The 16,071-nt window shown below is 46.2% G+C and overlaps 3 non-coding genes and 34 pseudogenes across 3 annotated transcripts; all 37 read right to left on the minus strand.

Moving 5' to 3' along the window:
• Positions 1-237: 237 nt before the first annotated feature.
• On the minus strand, positions 238-356 carry LOC140278418 (5S ribosomal RNA; annotated as a pseudogene).
• A 269-nt stretch (positions 357-625) lies between these two features.
• LOC140310344 (5S ribosomal RNA) lies at positions 626-744 on the minus strand (annotated as a pseudogene).
• A 269-nt stretch (positions 745-1,013) lies between these two features.
• On the minus strand, positions 1,014-1,132 carry LOC140272086 (5S ribosomal RNA; annotated as a pseudogene).
• Positions 1,133-1,401: 269 nt separating this feature from the next.
• On the minus strand, positions 1,402-1,520 carry LOC140298980 (5S ribosomal RNA). The gene has a single exon (XR_011914572.1). It is a non-coding gene; the product is annotated as a 5S ribosomal RNA (ribosomal RNA).
• Positions 1,521-1,789: 269 nt separating this feature from the next.
• LOC140272088 (5S ribosomal RNA) lies at positions 1,790-1,908 on the minus strand (annotated as a pseudogene).
• A 269-nt stretch (positions 1,909-2,177) lies between these two features.
• Positions 2,178-2,296, minus strand: LOC140300080 (5S ribosomal RNA; annotated as a pseudogene).
• Positions 2,297-2,565: 269 nt separating this feature from the next.
• LOC140312778 (5S ribosomal RNA) lies at positions 2,566-2,684 on the minus strand (annotated as a pseudogene).
• A 269-nt stretch (positions 2,685-2,953) lies between these two features.
• On the minus strand, positions 2,954-3,072 carry LOC140297798 (5S ribosomal RNA). The gene has a single exon (XR_011913501.1). It is a non-coding gene; the product is annotated as a 5S ribosomal RNA (ribosomal RNA).
• A 269-nt stretch (positions 3,073-3,341) lies between these two features.
• Positions 3,342-3,460, minus strand: LOC140294640 (5S ribosomal RNA; annotated as a pseudogene).
• A 269-nt stretch (positions 3,461-3,729) lies between these two features.
• Positions 3,730-3,848, minus strand: LOC140300667 (5S ribosomal RNA; annotated as a pseudogene).
• A 269-nt stretch (positions 3,849-4,117) lies between these two features.
• LOC140270944 (5S ribosomal RNA) lies at positions 4,118-4,241 on the minus strand (annotated as a pseudogene).
• A 269-nt stretch (positions 4,242-4,510) lies between these two features.
• On the minus strand, positions 4,511-4,628 carry LOC140289565 (5S ribosomal RNA; annotated as a pseudogene).
• Positions 4,629-4,897: 269 nt separating this feature from the next.
• On the minus strand, positions 4,898-5,006 carry LOC140296728 (5S ribosomal RNA; annotated as a pseudogene).
• Positions 5,007-5,275: 269 nt separating this feature from the next.
• Positions 5,276-5,399, minus strand: LOC140289231 (5S ribosomal RNA; annotated as a pseudogene).
• A 269-nt stretch (positions 5,400-5,668) lies between these two features.
• LOC140278234 (5S ribosomal RNA) lies at positions 5,669-5,786 on the minus strand (annotated as a pseudogene).
• A 269-nt stretch (positions 5,787-6,055) lies between these two features.
• Positions 6,056-6,173, minus strand: LOC140293428 (5S ribosomal RNA; annotated as a pseudogene).
• Positions 6,174-6,830: 657 nt separating this feature from the next.
• LOC140316272 (5S ribosomal RNA) lies at positions 6,831-6,949 on the minus strand (annotated as a pseudogene).
• Positions 6,950-7,218: 269 nt separating this feature from the next.
• Positions 7,219-7,337, minus strand: LOC140314607 (5S ribosomal RNA; annotated as a pseudogene).
• A 657-nt stretch (positions 7,338-7,994) lies between these two features.
• LOC140291880 (5S ribosomal RNA) lies at positions 7,995-8,113 on the minus strand (annotated as a pseudogene).
• Positions 8,114-8,385: 272 nt separating this feature from the next.
• Positions 8,386-8,504, minus strand: LOC140278423 (5S ribosomal RNA; annotated as a pseudogene).
• Positions 8,505-8,773: 269 nt separating this feature from the next.
• Positions 8,774-8,892, minus strand: LOC140273803 (5S ribosomal RNA; annotated as a pseudogene).
• Positions 8,893-9,161: 269 nt separating this feature from the next.
• Positions 9,162-9,280, minus strand: LOC140299381 (5S ribosomal RNA; annotated as a pseudogene).
• A 269-nt stretch (positions 9,281-9,549) lies between these two features.
• Positions 9,550-9,668, minus strand: LOC140314613 (5S ribosomal RNA; annotated as a pseudogene).
• Positions 9,669-10,325: 657 nt separating this feature from the next.
• LOC140289289 (5S ribosomal RNA) lies at positions 10,326-10,444 on the minus strand (annotated as a pseudogene).
• Positions 10,445-10,716: 272 nt separating this feature from the next.
• Positions 10,717-10,835, minus strand: LOC140278431 (5S ribosomal RNA; annotated as a pseudogene).
• Positions 10,836-11,104: 269 nt separating this feature from the next.
• LOC140310362 (5S ribosomal RNA) lies at positions 11,105-11,223 on the minus strand (annotated as a pseudogene).
• Positions 11,224-11,492: 269 nt separating this feature from the next.
• Positions 11,493-11,611, minus strand: LOC140272094 (5S ribosomal RNA; annotated as a pseudogene).
• Positions 11,612-11,880: 269 nt separating this feature from the next.
• LOC140298981 (5S ribosomal RNA) lies at positions 11,881-11,999 on the minus strand. The gene has a single exon (XR_011914573.1). It is a non-coding gene; the product is annotated as a 5S ribosomal RNA (ribosomal RNA).
• Positions 12,000-12,268: 269 nt separating this feature from the next.
• Positions 12,269-12,387, minus strand: LOC140272106 (5S ribosomal RNA; annotated as a pseudogene).
• Positions 12,388-12,656: 269 nt separating this feature from the next.
• Positions 12,657-12,775, minus strand: LOC140307602 (5S ribosomal RNA; annotated as a pseudogene).
• A 657-nt stretch (positions 12,776-13,432) lies between these two features.
• On the minus strand, positions 13,433-13,551 carry LOC140293174 (5S ribosomal RNA; annotated as a pseudogene).
• A 272-nt stretch (positions 13,552-13,823) lies between these two features.
• On the minus strand, positions 13,824-13,942 carry LOC140303480 (5S ribosomal RNA; annotated as a pseudogene).
• A 269-nt stretch (positions 13,943-14,211) lies between these two features.
• On the minus strand, positions 14,212-14,330 carry LOC140313906 (5S ribosomal RNA; annotated as a pseudogene).
• Positions 14,331-14,599: 269 nt separating this feature from the next.
• LOC140268466 (5S ribosomal RNA) lies at positions 14,600-14,723 on the minus strand (annotated as a pseudogene).
• Positions 14,724-14,992: 269 nt separating this feature from the next.
• Positions 14,993-15,111, minus strand: LOC140277087 (5S ribosomal RNA; annotated as a pseudogene).
• Positions 15,112-15,383: 272 nt separating this feature from the next.
• LOC140295376 (5S ribosomal RNA) lies at positions 15,384-15,502 on the minus strand (annotated as a pseudogene).
• Positions 15,503-15,771: 269 nt separating this feature from the next.
• LOC140312949 (5S ribosomal RNA) lies at positions 15,772-15,890 on the minus strand (annotated as a pseudogene).
• Positions 15,891-16,071: the final 181 nt, after the last annotated feature.

Raw genomic sequence — 16,071 nt, forward strand, 5'->3', positions numbered from 1 at the left:
CTGGAATCATACACTTCCTCTATGTAACCAGATAATTGCCCAGAAAGGCTGACTTGTAGTGGGCACATCTTCTTCCCTGATGTGATTATTCTCTGCAGCTGAAATTGACACTCTCAGATCACTTCGTGTCTGCCAACAAAGACGCAAAAGCAGCTGAAGATGACCAACTTCCTCATGTGTCACAGGAGGATCAGACGTTGCCACAAAAGACATGAAGGTGGTAGAGAGTAGAGAAGAAGCTTACAGCACCTGGTATTCCCAAGTGGTCTCCTATGCAAGTACTAACCAGGCCCAACCCTGCTTGGCTTCCAAGATCAGACGAGGTCAGGCATGTTCCGGGTGGTGTGGCCGTAAGCAGCAATGTCTCTGACAAATGTGCATTATATAGGTACTGGAATCATACGGTTCCTCTATGCAACCAGATAATTGCCGAGAAAGGCTGATGTGTAGCGGGTAAATCATCTTCTCTGATGTGATCATTCTCTGCAACTGAAACTGAGACTCTCAGATCACTTCATGTCTGCCAACAAAGCAGCAGCAGCTGAAGATGACCAACTTCCTCATGTGTCACAGGGTGATCAGACGTTGCAACAAAAGACATGCAGGTGGTTGAGAGAAGAGAAAAAGCTTACAGCACCTGGTATTCCCAAGCGGTCTCCCATCCAAGTACTAACCAGGCCCAACCCTGCTTGGCTTCAAAGATCAGACGAGGTTGGGCATATTCCGGGTGGTGTGGCCGTAAGTAACAATGTTTGTGACAAATGTGCATTATATAGGTACTGGAATCATACGGTTCCTCTATGCAACCATATAATTGCCAAGAAAGGCTGATATGTAGTGGGCACATCTTGTTCCCTGACGTGATAATTTTCTCCAGCTGAAAATGAGACTTTAAGATCACTTCGTGTCTGCCAACAAAGCAGCAGAAAATGAAGATGACCAACTTCCTCATGTGTCACAGGGTGATCAGACGTTGCAACAAAAGACATGCAGGTGGTTGAGAGAAGAGAAAAAGCTTACAGCACCTGATAATCCCAAGCGGTCTCCCATCCAAGTACTAACCAGGCACAACCCTGCTTGGCTTTCGAGATCAGACGAGGTCGGGCATATTCAGGGTGGTGTGGCCGTAAGCAACAATGTCTCTGACAAATGTAAATTGTATAGGTACTGGAATCATACGTTTCCTCTATATAACCAGATAATTGCAGAGAAAGGCTGATAAATAGTGGACACATCTTCTTCCCTGACGTGATTATTCTCTCCAGCTGAAAATGAGACTCTCAGATCACTTTGTGTCTGCCAACAAAGCAGCAGCAGCTGAAGATGACCAACTTCCTCATGTGTCACAGGGCGATCAGACCTTGCAACAAAATACATGCAGGTGGTAGAGAGAAGAGAAAAAGCTTACAGCACCTGGTATTCCCAAGCGGTCTCCCATCCAAGTACTAACCAGGCCCAACCCTGCTTGGCTTCCAAGATCAGACGAGGTTGGGCATATTCCGGGTGGTGTGGCCGTAAGTAACAATGTTTGTGACAAATGTGCATTATATAGGTACTGGAATCATACGGTTCCTCTATGCAACCATATAATTGCCAAGAAAGGCTGATATGTAGTGGGCACATCTTGTTCCCTGACGTGATAATTTTCTCCAGCTGAAAATGAGACTTTAAGATCACTTCGTGTCTGCCAACAAAGCAGCAGAAAATGAAGATGACCAACTTCCTCATGTGTCACAGGGTGATCAGACGTTGCAACAAAAGACATGCAGGTGGTTGAGAGAAGAGAAAAAGCTTACAGCACCTGATAATCCCAAGCGGTCTCCCATCCAAGTACTAACCAGGCACAACCCTGCTTGGCTTTCGAGATCAGACGAGGTCGGGCATATTCAGGGTGGTGTGGCCGTAAGCAACAATGTCTCTGACAAATGTAAATTGTATAGGTACTGGAATCATACGTTTCCTCTATATAACCAGATAATTGCAGAGAAAGGCTGATAAATAGTGGACACATCTTCTTCCCTGACGTGATTATTCTCTCCAGCTGAAAATGAGACTCTCAGATCACTTCGTGTCTGCCAACAAAGCAGCAGCAGCTGAAGATGACCAACTTCCTCATGTGTCACAGGGCGATCAGACCTTGCAACAAAATACATGCAGGTGGTAGAGAGAAGAGAAAAAGCTTACAGCACCTGGCATTCCCAAGGGGTCTCCCATTCAAGTACTAACCAGGCCCAACCCTGCTTGGGTTCCGAGATCAGTCGAGGTCGGGCATGTTCAGGGTGGTGTGGCCGTAAGCAACATGGTCTGTGACAAATGTGCATTATATAGGTACTGGAATCATACGGTTCCTCTATGTAACCAGATAATTGCCGAGAAAGGCTGACTTGTAGTGGGCACATCTTCTTCCCTGATGTGATTATTCTCTGCAGCTGAAACTGAGACTCTCAGATCACTTTGTGTCTGCCAACAAAGCAGCAGCAGCTGAAGATGACCAACTTCCTCATGTGTCACAGGGTGATCAGACGTTGCAACAAAAGACATGCAGGTGGTAGAGAGAAGAGAAGAAGCTTACAGCACCTGGTATTCCCAAGCCGTCTCCCATTTAAGTACTAACCAGGCCCAACCCTCCTTGGCTTCCGAGATCAGACGAGGTCGGGCATGTTCAGGGTGGTGTGGCCGTAAGCAACCATAACTGTGACAAATGTGCATTATATAGGTACTGGAATCATACAGTTCCTCTATGTAACCAGATAATTGCCGAGAAAAGCTGATAAGTAGTGGGCACATCTTCTTCCCTGACGTGATTATTCTCTTGAGCTGAAAGTGAGACTCTCAGATCACTTTGTGTCTGCCAACAAAGCAGCAGAAGCTGAAGATGACCAACTTCCTCATGTGTCACAGGGCGATCAGACCTTGCAACAAAATACATGCAGGTGGTACAGAGTAGAGAAGAAGCTTACAGCACCTGGTATTCCCAAGCGGTCTCCCATCCAAGTACTAACCAGGCCCAACCCTGCTTGGCTTCCGAGATCAGACGAGGTCAGGCATGTTCCGGGTGGTGTGGCCGTAAGCATCAATGTGTCTGACAAATGTGCATTATATAAGTACAGGAATCATACGGTTCCTCTATGTAACCAGATAATTGCTGAGAAAGGCTGATGTGTAGTTGGCACATCTTCTTCCCTGACGTGATTATTCTCTTCAGCTGAAACTGAGACTCTCAGATCACTTCGTGTCTTCCAACAAAGCAGCAGCAGCTGAAGATGGCCAACTTTCTCATGTGTCAAAGGGTGATCAGACGTTGCAACAAAAGACATGCAGGTTGTAGAGAGAAGAGAATATGCTTACAGCACCTGGTATTCCCAAGCAGTCTCCCATTAAAGTACTAACCAGGCCCAACCCTCCTTGGCTTCCGAGATTAGACGAGGTCGGGCTTATTCAGGGTGGTGTAGCCGTAAGGAACAATTTCTGTGACAAATGTGCATTATATAGGTACTGGAATCATACAATTCCTCTATGTAACCAGATAATTGATGAGAAAGGCTGACTTGTTATGGGCACATCTTCTTCCCTGATGTGATTATTCTCTGCAGCTGAAACTGAGACTCTCAGATCACTTCGTGTCTGCCAACAAAGCAGCAGAAGCTGAAGATGACCAACTTCCTCATGTGTCACAGGGGGATCAGACGTTGCAACAAAAGACATGCAGGTGGTCGAGAGAAGACAAAAAGCTTACAGCTCCTGGTATTCCCAAGCGGTCTCCCATTTAAGTACTAACCAGGCCCAACCCTCCTTGGCTTCCGAGATCAGACGAGGTCGGGCATGTTCAGGGTGGTGTGGCCGTAAGCAACATGGTCTGTGACAAATGTGCATTATATAGGTACTGGAATCATATGGTTCCTCTATGTAACCAGATAATTGCCGAGAAAGGCTGACTTGTAGTGGGCACATCTTCTTGCCTGATGTGATTATTCTCTGCAGCTGAAACTGAGACTCTCAGATCACTTTGTGTCTGCCAACAAAGCAGCAGCAGCTGAAGATGACCAACTTCCTCATGTGTCACAGGGTGATCAGACGTTGCAACAAAAGACATGCAGGTGGTAGAGAGAAGAGAAAAAGCTTACAGCACCTGGTATTCCCAAGCAGTCTCCCACCCAAGTACTAACCAGGCACAACCCCGCTTGGCTTCCGAGATCGGACGAGGTCGGGCATATTATATTCAGGGTGGTGTGGCCGTAAGCGACAATCTCTGTGACAAATGTGCATTATATAGGTACTGGAATCATACGGTTCCTCTATGTAACCAGATAATTGCAGAGAAAGGCTTATGTGTAGTGGGCACATCTTCTTCCCTGACGTGATTATTCTCTGCAGCTGAAACTGAGACTCTCAGATCACTTCGTGTCTGCCAACAAAGCAGCAGAAGCTGAAGATGACCAACTTCCTCATGTGTCACAGGGTGATCAGACGTTGCAACAAAAGACATTCAGGTGGTCCAGAGAAGAGAAAAAGCTTACAGCACCTGGTATTCCCAAGCAGTCTCCCACCCAAGTACTAACCAGGCCAACCGTGCTTGGCTTCCGAGATCAGACGAGGTCAGGCATGTTCAGGGTGGTGTGGCCGTAAGCGACAATCTCTGTGACAAATGTGCATTATATAGGTACTGGAATCATACGGTTCCTCTATGTAACCAGATAATTGATGAGAAAGGCTGACTTGTTATGGGCACATCTTCTTCCCTGATGTGATTATTCTCTGCAGCTTAAACTGAGACTCTCAGATCACTTCGTGTCTGCCAACAAAGCAGCAGCAGCTGAAGATGACCAACTTCCTCATGTGTCACAGGGGGATCAGACGTTGCAACAAAAGACATGCAGGTGGTGGAGAGAAGACAAAAAGCTTACAGCTCCTGGTATTCCCAAGCGGTCTCCCATTTAAGTACTAACCAGGCCCAACCCTCCTTGGCTTCCGAGATCAGACATGTTCAGGGTGGTGTGGCCGTAAGCAACATGGTCTGTGACAAATGTGCATTATATAGGTACTGGAATCATACGGTTCCTCTATGTAACCAGATAATTGCCGAGAAAGGCTGACTTGTAGTGGGCACATCTTCTTCCCTGATGTGATTATTCTCTGCAGCTGAAACTGAGACTCTCAGATCACTTCGTGTCTGCCAACAAAGCAGCAGCAGCTGAAGATGACCAACTTCCTCATGTGTCACAGGGTGATCAGAAGTTGCAACAAAAGACATGCAGGTGGTAGAGAGAAGAGAAAAAGCTTACAGCACCTGGTATTCCCAAGCAGTCTCCCACCCAAATACTAACCAGGCACAACCCCGCTTGGCTTCCGAGATCGGACGAGGTCGGGCATATTATATTCAGGGTGGTGTGGCCGTAAGCGACAATCTCTGTGACAAATGTGCATTATATAGGTACTGGAATCATACGGTTCCTCTATGTAACCAGATAATTGCAGAGAAAGGCTTATGTGTAGTGGGCACATCTTCTTCCCTGACGTGATTATTCTCTGCAGCTGAAACTGAGACTCTCAGATCACTTCGTGTCTGCCAACAAAGCAGCAGAAGCTGAAGATGACCAACTTCCTCATGTGTCACAGGGTGATCAGACGTTGCAACAAAAGACATTCGGGTGGTCCAGAGAAGAGATAAAGCTTACAGCACCTGGTATTCCCAAGCAGTCTCCCACCCAAGTACTAACCAGGCCAACCGTGCTTGGCTTCCGAGATCAGACGAGGTCGGGCATGTTCAGGGTGGTGTGGCCGTAAGCGACAATGTCTGTGACAAATGTGCATTATATAGGTACTGGAATCATACGGTTCCTCTATGTAACCAGATAATTGCAGAGAAAGGCTTATGTGTAGTGGGCACATCTTCTTCCCTGACGTGATTATTCTCTGCAGCTGAAACTGAGACTCTCAGATCAATTCGTGTCTGCCAACAAAGCAGCAGAAGCTGAAGATGACTAACTTCCTCATGTGTCACAGGGTGATCAGACGTTGCAACAAAAGACATTCAGGTGGTCCAGAGAAGAGATAAAGCTTACAGCACCTGGTATTCCCAAGCAGTCTCCCACCCAAGTACTAACCAGGCCAACCGTGCTTGGCTTCCGAGATCAGACGAGGTCAGGCATATTGAGGGTGGTGTGGCCGTAAGCAACAATGTCTGTGACAAATGTGCATTATATAGGTACTGGAATCATACAGTTCCTCTATGTAACCAGATAATTGCCGAGAAAGGCTGATGTGTAGTGGGCACATCTTGTTCCCTGACGTTATTATTCTCTTCAGTTGAAACTGAGACTCTCAGATCACTTCGTGTCTGCCAACAAAGTAGCAGAAGCTGAAGATGACAAACTTCCTCATGTGTCACAGGGTGATCAGATGTTGCAACAAAAGACATGCAGGTGGTAGAGAGAAGAGAAAAAGCTTACAGCACCTGGTATTCCCAAGCAGTCTCCCATTGAAGTACAAACCAGTCCCAACCCTGCTTGGCTTCCAGGTTAAGACAAGGTGGGGCATATTCAGGGTGGTGTGGCGGTAAGCAACAATATTTGTTACAAATGTGAATTATATAGGTACTGGAATCATACACTTCCTCTATGAAACCAGATAATTGCCGAGAAAGGCTGATGTGTAGTGGGCATATCATCTTCTCTGATGTGATCATTCTCTTCAGCTGAAACTGAGACTCTCAGATCACTTCGTGTCTGCCAACAAAGCAGCAGCAGCTGAAGATGACCAACTTCCTCATGTGTCACAGGGTGATCAGACGTTGCAACAAAACACATGCAGGTGGTAGAGAGAAGAGAAAAAGCTTACAGCACCTGGTATTCCCAAGCGGTCTCCCACCCAAGTACTAAACAGGCCCAACACTGCTTGGCTTCCGAGATCAGACGAGGTCAGGCAAATTCAGGGTGGTGTGGCCGTAAGTAACAATGTCTGTGACAAATGTGCATTATATAGGTACTGGAATCATACGGTTCCTCTATGCAACCATATAATTGCCAAGAAAGGCTGATATGTAGTGGGCACATCTTGTTCCCTGACGTGATAATTTTCTCCAGCTGAAAATGAGACTTTAAGATCACTTCGTGTCTGCCAACAAAGCAGCAGAAAATGAAGATGACCAACTTCCTCATGTGTCACAGGGTGATCAGACGTTGCAACAAAAGACATGCAGGTGGTAGAGAGAAGAGAAAAAGCTTACAGCACCTGATAATCCCAAGCGGTCTCCCATCCAAGTACTAATCAGGCACAACCCTGCTTGGCTTTCGAGATCAGACGAGGTCGGGCATATTCAGGGTGGTGTGGCCGTAAGCAACAATGTCTCTGACAAATGTAAATTGTATAGGTACTGGAATCATACGTTTCCTCTATATAACCAGATAATTGCAGAGAAAGGCTGATAAATAGTGGACACATCTTCTTCCCTGACGTGATTATTCTCTCCAGCTGAAAATGAGACTCTCAGATCACTTCGTGTCTGCCAACAAAGCAGCAGCAGCTGAAGATGACCAACTTCCTCATGTGTCACAGGGCGATCAGACGTTGCAACAAAATACATGCAGGTGGTAGAGAGAAGAGAAAAAGATTACATCACCTGGTATTCCCAAGCGGTGTCCCATCAAAGTACTAACCAGAACCAGCCCTCCTTGGCTTCCGAGATCAGACAAGGTCAGACATATTCAGGGTGGTTTGTCCGTAAGTAACAATCTCTGTGACAAATGTGCATTATATAGGCAATGGAATCATACACTTCCTCTATGTAACCAGATAATTGCAGAGAAAGGCTGATATGTAGTGGGCACATCTTCTTCCCTGACGTGATAATTCTCTCCAGCTGAAAATGAGACTCTCAGATCACTTTGTGTCTGCCAACAAAGCAGCAGCAGCTGAAGATGACCAACTTCCTCATGTGTCACAGGGTGATCAGACGTTGCAACAAAAGACATGCAGGTGGTAGAGAGAAGAGAAAAAGCTTACAGCACCTGGTATTCCCAAGCAGTCTTCCATCCAAGTACTAAACAGGCCCAAACCTGCTTGACTTCCAAGATCAGACAAGGTCGGGCTTATTCAGGGTGGTGTGGCCGTAAGCAACAATATCTGTGACAAATGTGCATTATATAGGTACTGGAATCATACACTTCCTCTATGTAACCAGATAATTGCCCAGAAAGGCTGACTTGTAGTGGGCACATCTTCTTCCCTGATGTGATTATTCTCTGCAGCTGAAATTGACACTCTCAGATCACTTCGTGTCTGCCAACAAAGACGCAAAAGCAGCTGAAGATGACCAACTTCCTCATGTGTCACAGGAGGATCAGACGTTGCCACAAAAGACATGAAGGTGGTAGAGAGTAGAGAAGAAGCTTACAGCACCTGGTATTCCCAAGTGGTCTCCTATGCAAGTACTAACCAGGCCCAACCCTGCTTGGCTTCCAAGATCAGACGAGGTCAGGCATGTTCCGGGTGGTGTGGCCGTAAGCAGCAATGTCTCTGACAAATGTGCATTATATAGGTACTGGAATCATACGGTTCCTCTATGCAACCAGATAATTGCCGAGAAAAGCTGATGTGTAGCGGGTAAATCATCTTCTCTGATGTGATCATTCTCTGCAACTGAAACTGAGACTCTCAGATCACTTTGTGTCTGCCAACAAAGCAGCAGCAGCTGAAGATGACCAACTTCCTCATGTGTCACAGGGCGATCAGACGTTGCAACAAAAGACATGCAGGTGGTAGAGAGAAGAGAAAAAGCTTACAGCACCTGGTATTCCCAAGCGGTCTCTCATCAAAGTACTAACCAGGCCCAACCCTCCTTGGCTTCTGAGATCAAACGAGGTCAGACATATTCAGGGTGGTTTGGCCGTAAGCAACAATCTCTGTGACAAATGTGCATTATATAGGCAATGGAATCATATGGTTCCTCTATGTAACAAGATAATTGCCGAAAAAGGCTGATATATAGTGGGCACATCTTGTTCCCTGACGTGATAATTTTCTCCAGCTGAAAATGAGACTCTAAGATCACTTCGTGTCTGCCAACAAAGCAGCAGCAGCTGAAGATGACCAACTTCCTCATGTGTCACAGGGTGATCAGACGTTGCAACAAAAGACATGCAGGTGGTTGAGAGAAGAGAAAAAGCTTACAGCACCTGGTATTCCCAAGCGGTCTCCCACCCAAGTACTAACCAGGCCCAACCCTGCTTGGCTTCCAAGATCAGACGAGGTTGGGCATATTCCGGGTGGTGTGGCCGTAAGTAACAATGTTTGTGACAAATGTGCATTATATAGGTACTGGAATCATACGGTTCCTCTATGCAACCATATAATTGCCAAGAAAGGCTGATATGTAGTGGGCACATCTTGTTCCCTGACGTGATAATTTTCTCCAGCTGAAAATGAGACTTTAAGATCACTTCGTGTCTGCCAACAAAGCAGCAGAAAATGAAGATGACCAACTTCCTCATGTGTCACAGGGTGATCAGACGTTGCAACAAAAGACATGCAGGTGGTAGAGAGAAGAGAAAAAGCTTACAGCACCTGATAATCCCAAGCGGTCTCCCATCCAAGTACTAATCAGGCACAACCCTGCTTGGCTTTCGAGATCAGACGAGGTCGGGCATATTCAGGGTGGTGTGGCCGTAAGCAACAATGTCTCTGACAAATGTAAATTGTATAGGTACTGGAATCATACGTTTCCTCTATATAACCAGATAATTGCAGAGAAAGGCTGATAAATAGTGGACACATCTTCTTCCCTGACGTGATTATTCTCTCCAGCTGAAAATGAGACTCTCAGATCACTTCGTGTCTGCCAACAAAGCAGCAGCAGCTGAAGATGACCAACTTCCTCATGTGTCACAGGGCGATCAGACGTTGCAACAAAATACATGCAGGTGGTAGAGAGAAGAGAAAAAGATTACATCACCTGGTATTCCCAAGCGGTGTCCCATCAAAGTACTAACCAGAACCAGCCCTCCTTGGCTTCCGAGATCAGACAAGGTCAGACATATTCAGGGTGGTTTGTCCGTAAGTAACAATCTCTGTGACAAATGTGCATTATATAGGCAATGGAATCATACACTTCCTCTATGTAACCAGATAATTGCCGAGAAAGGCTGATATGTAGTGGGCACATCTTCTTCCCTGACGTGATAATTCTCTCCAGCTGAAAATGAGACTCTCAGATCACTTTGTGTCTGCCAACAAAGCAGCAGCAGCTGAAGATGACCAACTTCCTCATGTGTCACAGGGTGATCAGACGTTGCAACAAAAGACATGCAGGTGGTAGAGAGAAGAGAAAAAGCTTACAGCACCTGGTATTCCCAAGCAGTCTTCCATCCAAGTACTAACCAGGCCCAAACCTGCTTGACTTCCAAGATCAGACAAGGTCGGGCTTATTCAGGGTGGTGTGGCCGTAAGCAACAATATCTGTGACAAATGTGCATTATATAGGTACTGGAATCATACACTTCCTCTATGTAACCAGATAATTGCCCAGAAAGGCTGACTTGTAGTGGGCACATCTTCTTCCCTGATGTGATTATTCTCTGCAGCTGAAATTGACACTCTCAGATCACTTCGTGTCTGCCAACAAAGACGCAAAAGCAGCTGAAGATGACCAACTTCCTCATGTGTCACAGGAGGATCAGACGTTGCCACAAAAGACATGAAGGTGGTAGAGAGTAGAGAAGAAGCTTACAGCACCTGGTATTCCCAAGTGGTCTCCTATGCAAGTACTAACCAGGCCCAACCCTGCTTGGCTTCCAAGATCAGACGAGGTCAGGCATGTTCCGGGTGGTGTGGCCGTAAGCAGCAATGTCTCTGACAAATGTGCATTATATAGGTACTGGAATCATACGGTTCCTCTATGCAACCAGATAATTGCCGAGAAAGGCTGATGTGTAGCGGGTAAATCATCTTCTCTGATGTGATCATTCTCTGCAACTGAAACTGAGACTCTCAGATCACTTCATGTCTGCCAACAAAGCAGCAGCAGCTGAAGATGACCAACTTCCTCATGTGTCACAGGGTGATCAGACGTTGCAACAAAAGACATGCAGGTGGTTGAGAGAAGAGAAAAAGCTTACAGCACCTGGTATTCCCAAGCGGTCTCCCATCCAAGTACTAACCAGGCCCAACCCTGCTTGGCTTCAAAGATCAGACGAGGTTGGGCATATTCCGGGTGGTGTGGCCGTAAGTAACAATGTTTGTGACAAATGTGCATTATATAGGTACTGGAATCATACGGTTCCTCTATGCAACCATATAATTGCCAAGAAAGGCTGATATGTAGTGGGCACATCTTGTTCCCTGACGTGATAATTTTCTCCAGCTGAAAATGAGACTTTAAGATCACTTCGTGTCTGCCAACAAAGCAGCAGAAAATGAAGATGACCAACTTCCTCATGTGTCACAGGGTGATCAGACGTTGCAACAAAAGACATGCAGGTGGTTGAGAGAAGAGAAAAAGCTTACAGCACCTGATAATCCCAAGCGGTCTCCCATCCAAGTACTAACCAGGCACAACCCTGCTTGGCTTTCGAGATCAGACGAGGTCGGGCATATTCAGGGTGGTGTGGCCGTAAGCAACAATGTCTCTGACAAATGTAAATTGTATAGGTACTGGAATCATACGTTTCCTCTATATAACCAGATAATTGCAGAGAAAGGCTGATAAATAGTGGACACATCTTCTTCCCTGACGTGATTATTCTCTCCAGCTGAAAATGAGACTCTCAGATCACTTCGTGTCTGCCAACAAAGCAGCAGCAGCTGAAGATGACCAACTTCCTCATGTGTCACAGGGCGATCAGACCTTGCAACAAAATACATGCAGGTGGTAGAGAGAAGAGAAAAAGCTTACAGCACCTGGTATTCCCAAGCGGTCTCCCATCCAAGTACTAACCAGGCCCAACCCTGCTTGGCTTCCAAGATCAGACGAGGTTGGGCATATTCCGGGTGGTGTGGCCGTAAGTAACAATGTTTGTGACAAATGTGCATTATATAGGTACTGGAATCATACGGTTCCTCTATGCAACCATATAATTGCCAAGAAAGGCTGATATGTAGTGGGCACATCTTGTTCCCTGACGTGATAATTTTCTCCAGCTGAAAATGAGACTTTAAGATCACTTCGTGTCTGCCAACAAAGCAGCAGAAAATGAAGATGACCAACTTCCTCATGTGTCACAGGGTGATCAGACGTTGCAACAAAAGACATGCAGGTGGTTGAGAGAAGAGAAAAAGCTTACAGCACCTGATAATCCCAAGCGGTCTCCCATCCAAGTACTAACCAGGCACAACCCTGCTTGGCTTTCGAGATCAGACGAGGTCGGGCATATTCAGGGTGGTGTGGCCGTAAGCAACAATGTCTCTGACAAATGTAAATTGTATAGGTACTGGAATCATACGTTTCCTCTATATAACCAGATAATTGCAGAGAAAGGCTGATAAATAGTGGACACATCTTCTTCCCTGACGTGATTATTCTCTCCAGCTGAAAATGAGACTCTCAGATCACTTCGTGTCTGCCAACAAAGCAGCAGCAGCTGAAGATGACCAACTTCCTCATGTGTCACAGGGCGATCAGACCTTGCAACAAAATACATGCAGGTGGTAGAGAGAAGAGAAAAAGCTTACAGCACCTGGCATTCCCAAGGGGTCTCCCATTCAAGTACTAACCAGGCCCAACCCTGCTTGGGTTCCGAGATCAGTCGAGGTCGGGCATATTCAGGGTGGTGTGGCCGTAAGTAACAATGTCTGTGAAAAATGTGCATTATATAGGTACTGGAATAATACAGTTCCTCTATGTAACCAGATAATTGCAGAGAAAGGCTAACTTGTTGTGGGCACATCTTCTTCCTTGATGTGATTATTCTCTGCAGCTGAAACTGAGACTCTCAGATCACTTCGTGTCTGCTAACAAAGCAGCAGCAGCTGAAGATGACCAACTTCCTCATGTGTCACAGGGCGATCAGACATTGCAACAAAAGACATGTAGGTGGTAGAGAGAAGAGAAAAAGCTTACAGCACCTGGTATTCCCAAGCGGTGTCCCATCAAAGTACTAACCAGAACCAGCCCTCCTTGGCTTCCGAGATCAGACAAGGTCAGACATATTCAGGGTGGTTTGTCCGTAAGTAACAATCTCTGTGACAAATGTGCACTATATAGGCAATGGAATCATACACTTCCTCTATGTAACCAGATAATTGCCGAGAAAGGCTGATATGTAGTGGGCACATCTTCTTCCCTGACGTGATAATTCTCTCCAGCTGAAAATGAGACTCTCAGATCACTTTGTGTCTGCCAACAAAGCAGCAGCAGCTGAAGATGACCAACTTCCTCATGTGTCACAGGGTGATCAGACGTTGCAACAAAAGACATGCAGGTGGTAGAGAGAAGAGAAAAAGCTTACAGCACCTGGTATTCCCAAGCAGTCTCCCATCCAAGTACTAACGAGGCCCAAACCTGCTTGACTTCCAAGATCAGACAAGGTCGGGCTTATTCAGGGTGGTGTGGCCGTAAGCAACAATATCTGTGACAAATGTGCATTATATAGGCAATGGAATCATACACTTCCTCTATGTAACCAGATAATTGCCGAGAAAGGCTGACTTGTAGTGGGCACATCTTCTTCCCTGATGTGATTATTCTCTGCAGCTGAAATTGACACTCTCAGATCACTTCGTGTCTGCCAACAAAGACGCAGCAGCAGCTGAAGATGACCAACTTCCTCATGTGTCACAGGAGGATCAGACGTTGCCACAAAAGACATGAAGGTGGTAGAGAGTAGAGAAGAAGCTTACAGCACCTGGTATTCCCAAGTGGTCTCCCATGCAAGTACTAACCAGGCCCAACCCTGCTTGGCTTCCAAGATCAGACGAGGTCAGGCATGTTCCGGGTGGTGTGGCCGTAAGCAGCAATGTCTCTGACAAATGTGCATTATATAGGTACTGGAATCATACGGTTCCTCTATGCAACCAGATAATTGCCGAGAAAGGCTGATGTGTAGCGGGTAAATCATCTTCTCTGATGTGATCATTCTCTGCAACTGAAACTGAGACTCTCAGATCACTTCATGTCTGCCAACAAAGCAGCAGCAGCTGAAGATGACCAACTTCCTCATGTGTCACAGGGTGGTCAGACGTTGCAACAAAATACATGCAGGTGGTTGAGAGAAGAGAAAAAGCTTACAGCACCTGGTATTCCCAAGTTGTCTCCAATTCAAGTACTAACAAGGCCCAACCCTGCTTGGCTTCCAAGATCAGACGAGCTCGGGCATGTTCAGGGTGGTGTGGCCGTAAGCAACAATGTCTGTGACAAATGTGCATTATATAGGTACTGGAATCATACGGTTCCTCTATGCAACCAGATAATTGCCGAGAAAGGCTGACTTGTTATGGGCACATCTTCTTCCCTGATGTGATTATTCTCTGCAGCTGAAACTGAGACTCTCAGATCACTTTGTGTCTGCCAACAAAGCAGCAGCAGCTGAAGATGACCAACTTCCTCATGTGTCACAGGGTGATCAGATGTTACAACAAAAGACATGCAGGTGGTAGAGAGAAGAGAAAAAGCTTACAGCACCTGGTATTCCCAAGCAGTCTCCCACCCAAGTACTAACCAGGCACAACCCTGCTTGGCTTCCGAGATCAGACGAGGTCGGGCATATTATATTCAGGGTGGTGTGGCCGTAAGCGACAATCTCTGTGACAAATGTGTATTATATAGGTACTGGAATCATACACTTCCTCTATGTAACCAGATAATTGCCGAGAAAGGCTGACTCTTAGTGGTTACATCTTCCTTCTTGATGTGATCATTCTCTTCAGCTGAAACTGAGACTCTCAGATCACTTCGTGTCTGCCAACAAAGCAGCAGAAGCTGAAGATGACCAACTTCCTCATGTGTCACAGGGTGATCAGACATTGCAACAAAAGACATGCAGGTTGTAGAGAGAAGAGAAAAAGCTTACAGCACCTGGTATTCGCAAGCAGTCTCCCATTCAAGAACTAACCAGGCCCAACCCTGCTTGGCTTCCGAGATCAGACGAGGTCGAGCTTATTCAGGGTGGTGTGGCTGTAAGCAACAATATCTGGTACAAATGTGTATTATATAGGTACTGGAATCATACACTTCCTCTATGTAACCAGATAATTGCCGAGAAAGGCTGACTCTTAGTGGGCACATCTTCCTCCTTGATGTGATTATTCTCTGGAGCTGAAACTGAGACTCTCAGATCACTTCATGTCTGCCAACAAAGCAGCAGCAGCAGCTGAAGATGATCAACTTCCTCATGTGTCACAGGGTGATCAGACGTTGCAACAAAAGACATGCAGGTTGTAGAGAGAAGAGAAAAAGCTTACAGCAAATGGTATTTTCAAGCGGTCTCCCACCCAAGTACTAACCAGAACCAACCCTGCTTGGCTTCCAAGATCAGACGAGGTCGGGCATATTCAGGGTGGTGCGGCCGTAAGCAACAATAGCTGTGACAAATGTGCATTATATAAGTACAGGAATCATACGGTTCCTCTATGTAACCAGATAATTGCTGAGAAAGGCTGATGTGTAGTGGGCACATCATCTTCCCTGACGTGATTATTCTCTTCAGCTGAAACTGAGACTCTCAGATCACTTCGTGTCTTCCAACAAAGCAGCAGCAGCTGAAGATGACCAACTTCCTCATGTGTCACAGGGTGATCAGACGTTGCAACAAAAGACATGCAGGTTGTAGAGAGAAGAGAAAACGCTTACAGCACCTGGTATTCCCAAGCAGTCTCCCATTGAAGTACTAACCAGGCCCAACCCTCCTTAGCTTCCGAGATCAGACGAGGTCGGGCATATTCAGGGTGGTGTGGCCGTAAGGAACAATTTCTGTGACAAATGTGCATTATATAAGTACTGGAATCATACACTTCCTCTATGTAACCAGATCATTTCCGAGAAAGGCTCACTTGTTATGGGCACATCTTCTTCCCTGATGTGATCATTCTCTGCAGCTGAAACTGAGACTCTCAGATCACTTCGTGTCTGCCAACAAAGCAGCA

This window comes from Leuresthes tenuis, unplaced genomic scaffold (genome assembly GCF_036924035.1).
Source record: "Leuresthes tenuis unplaced genomic scaffold, fLeuTen1.0.hap1 SCAF_1, whole genome shotgun sequence".
NCBI lineage: Eukaryota > Metazoa > Chordata > Actinopteri > Atheriniformes > Atherinopsidae > Leuresthes > Leuresthes tenuis.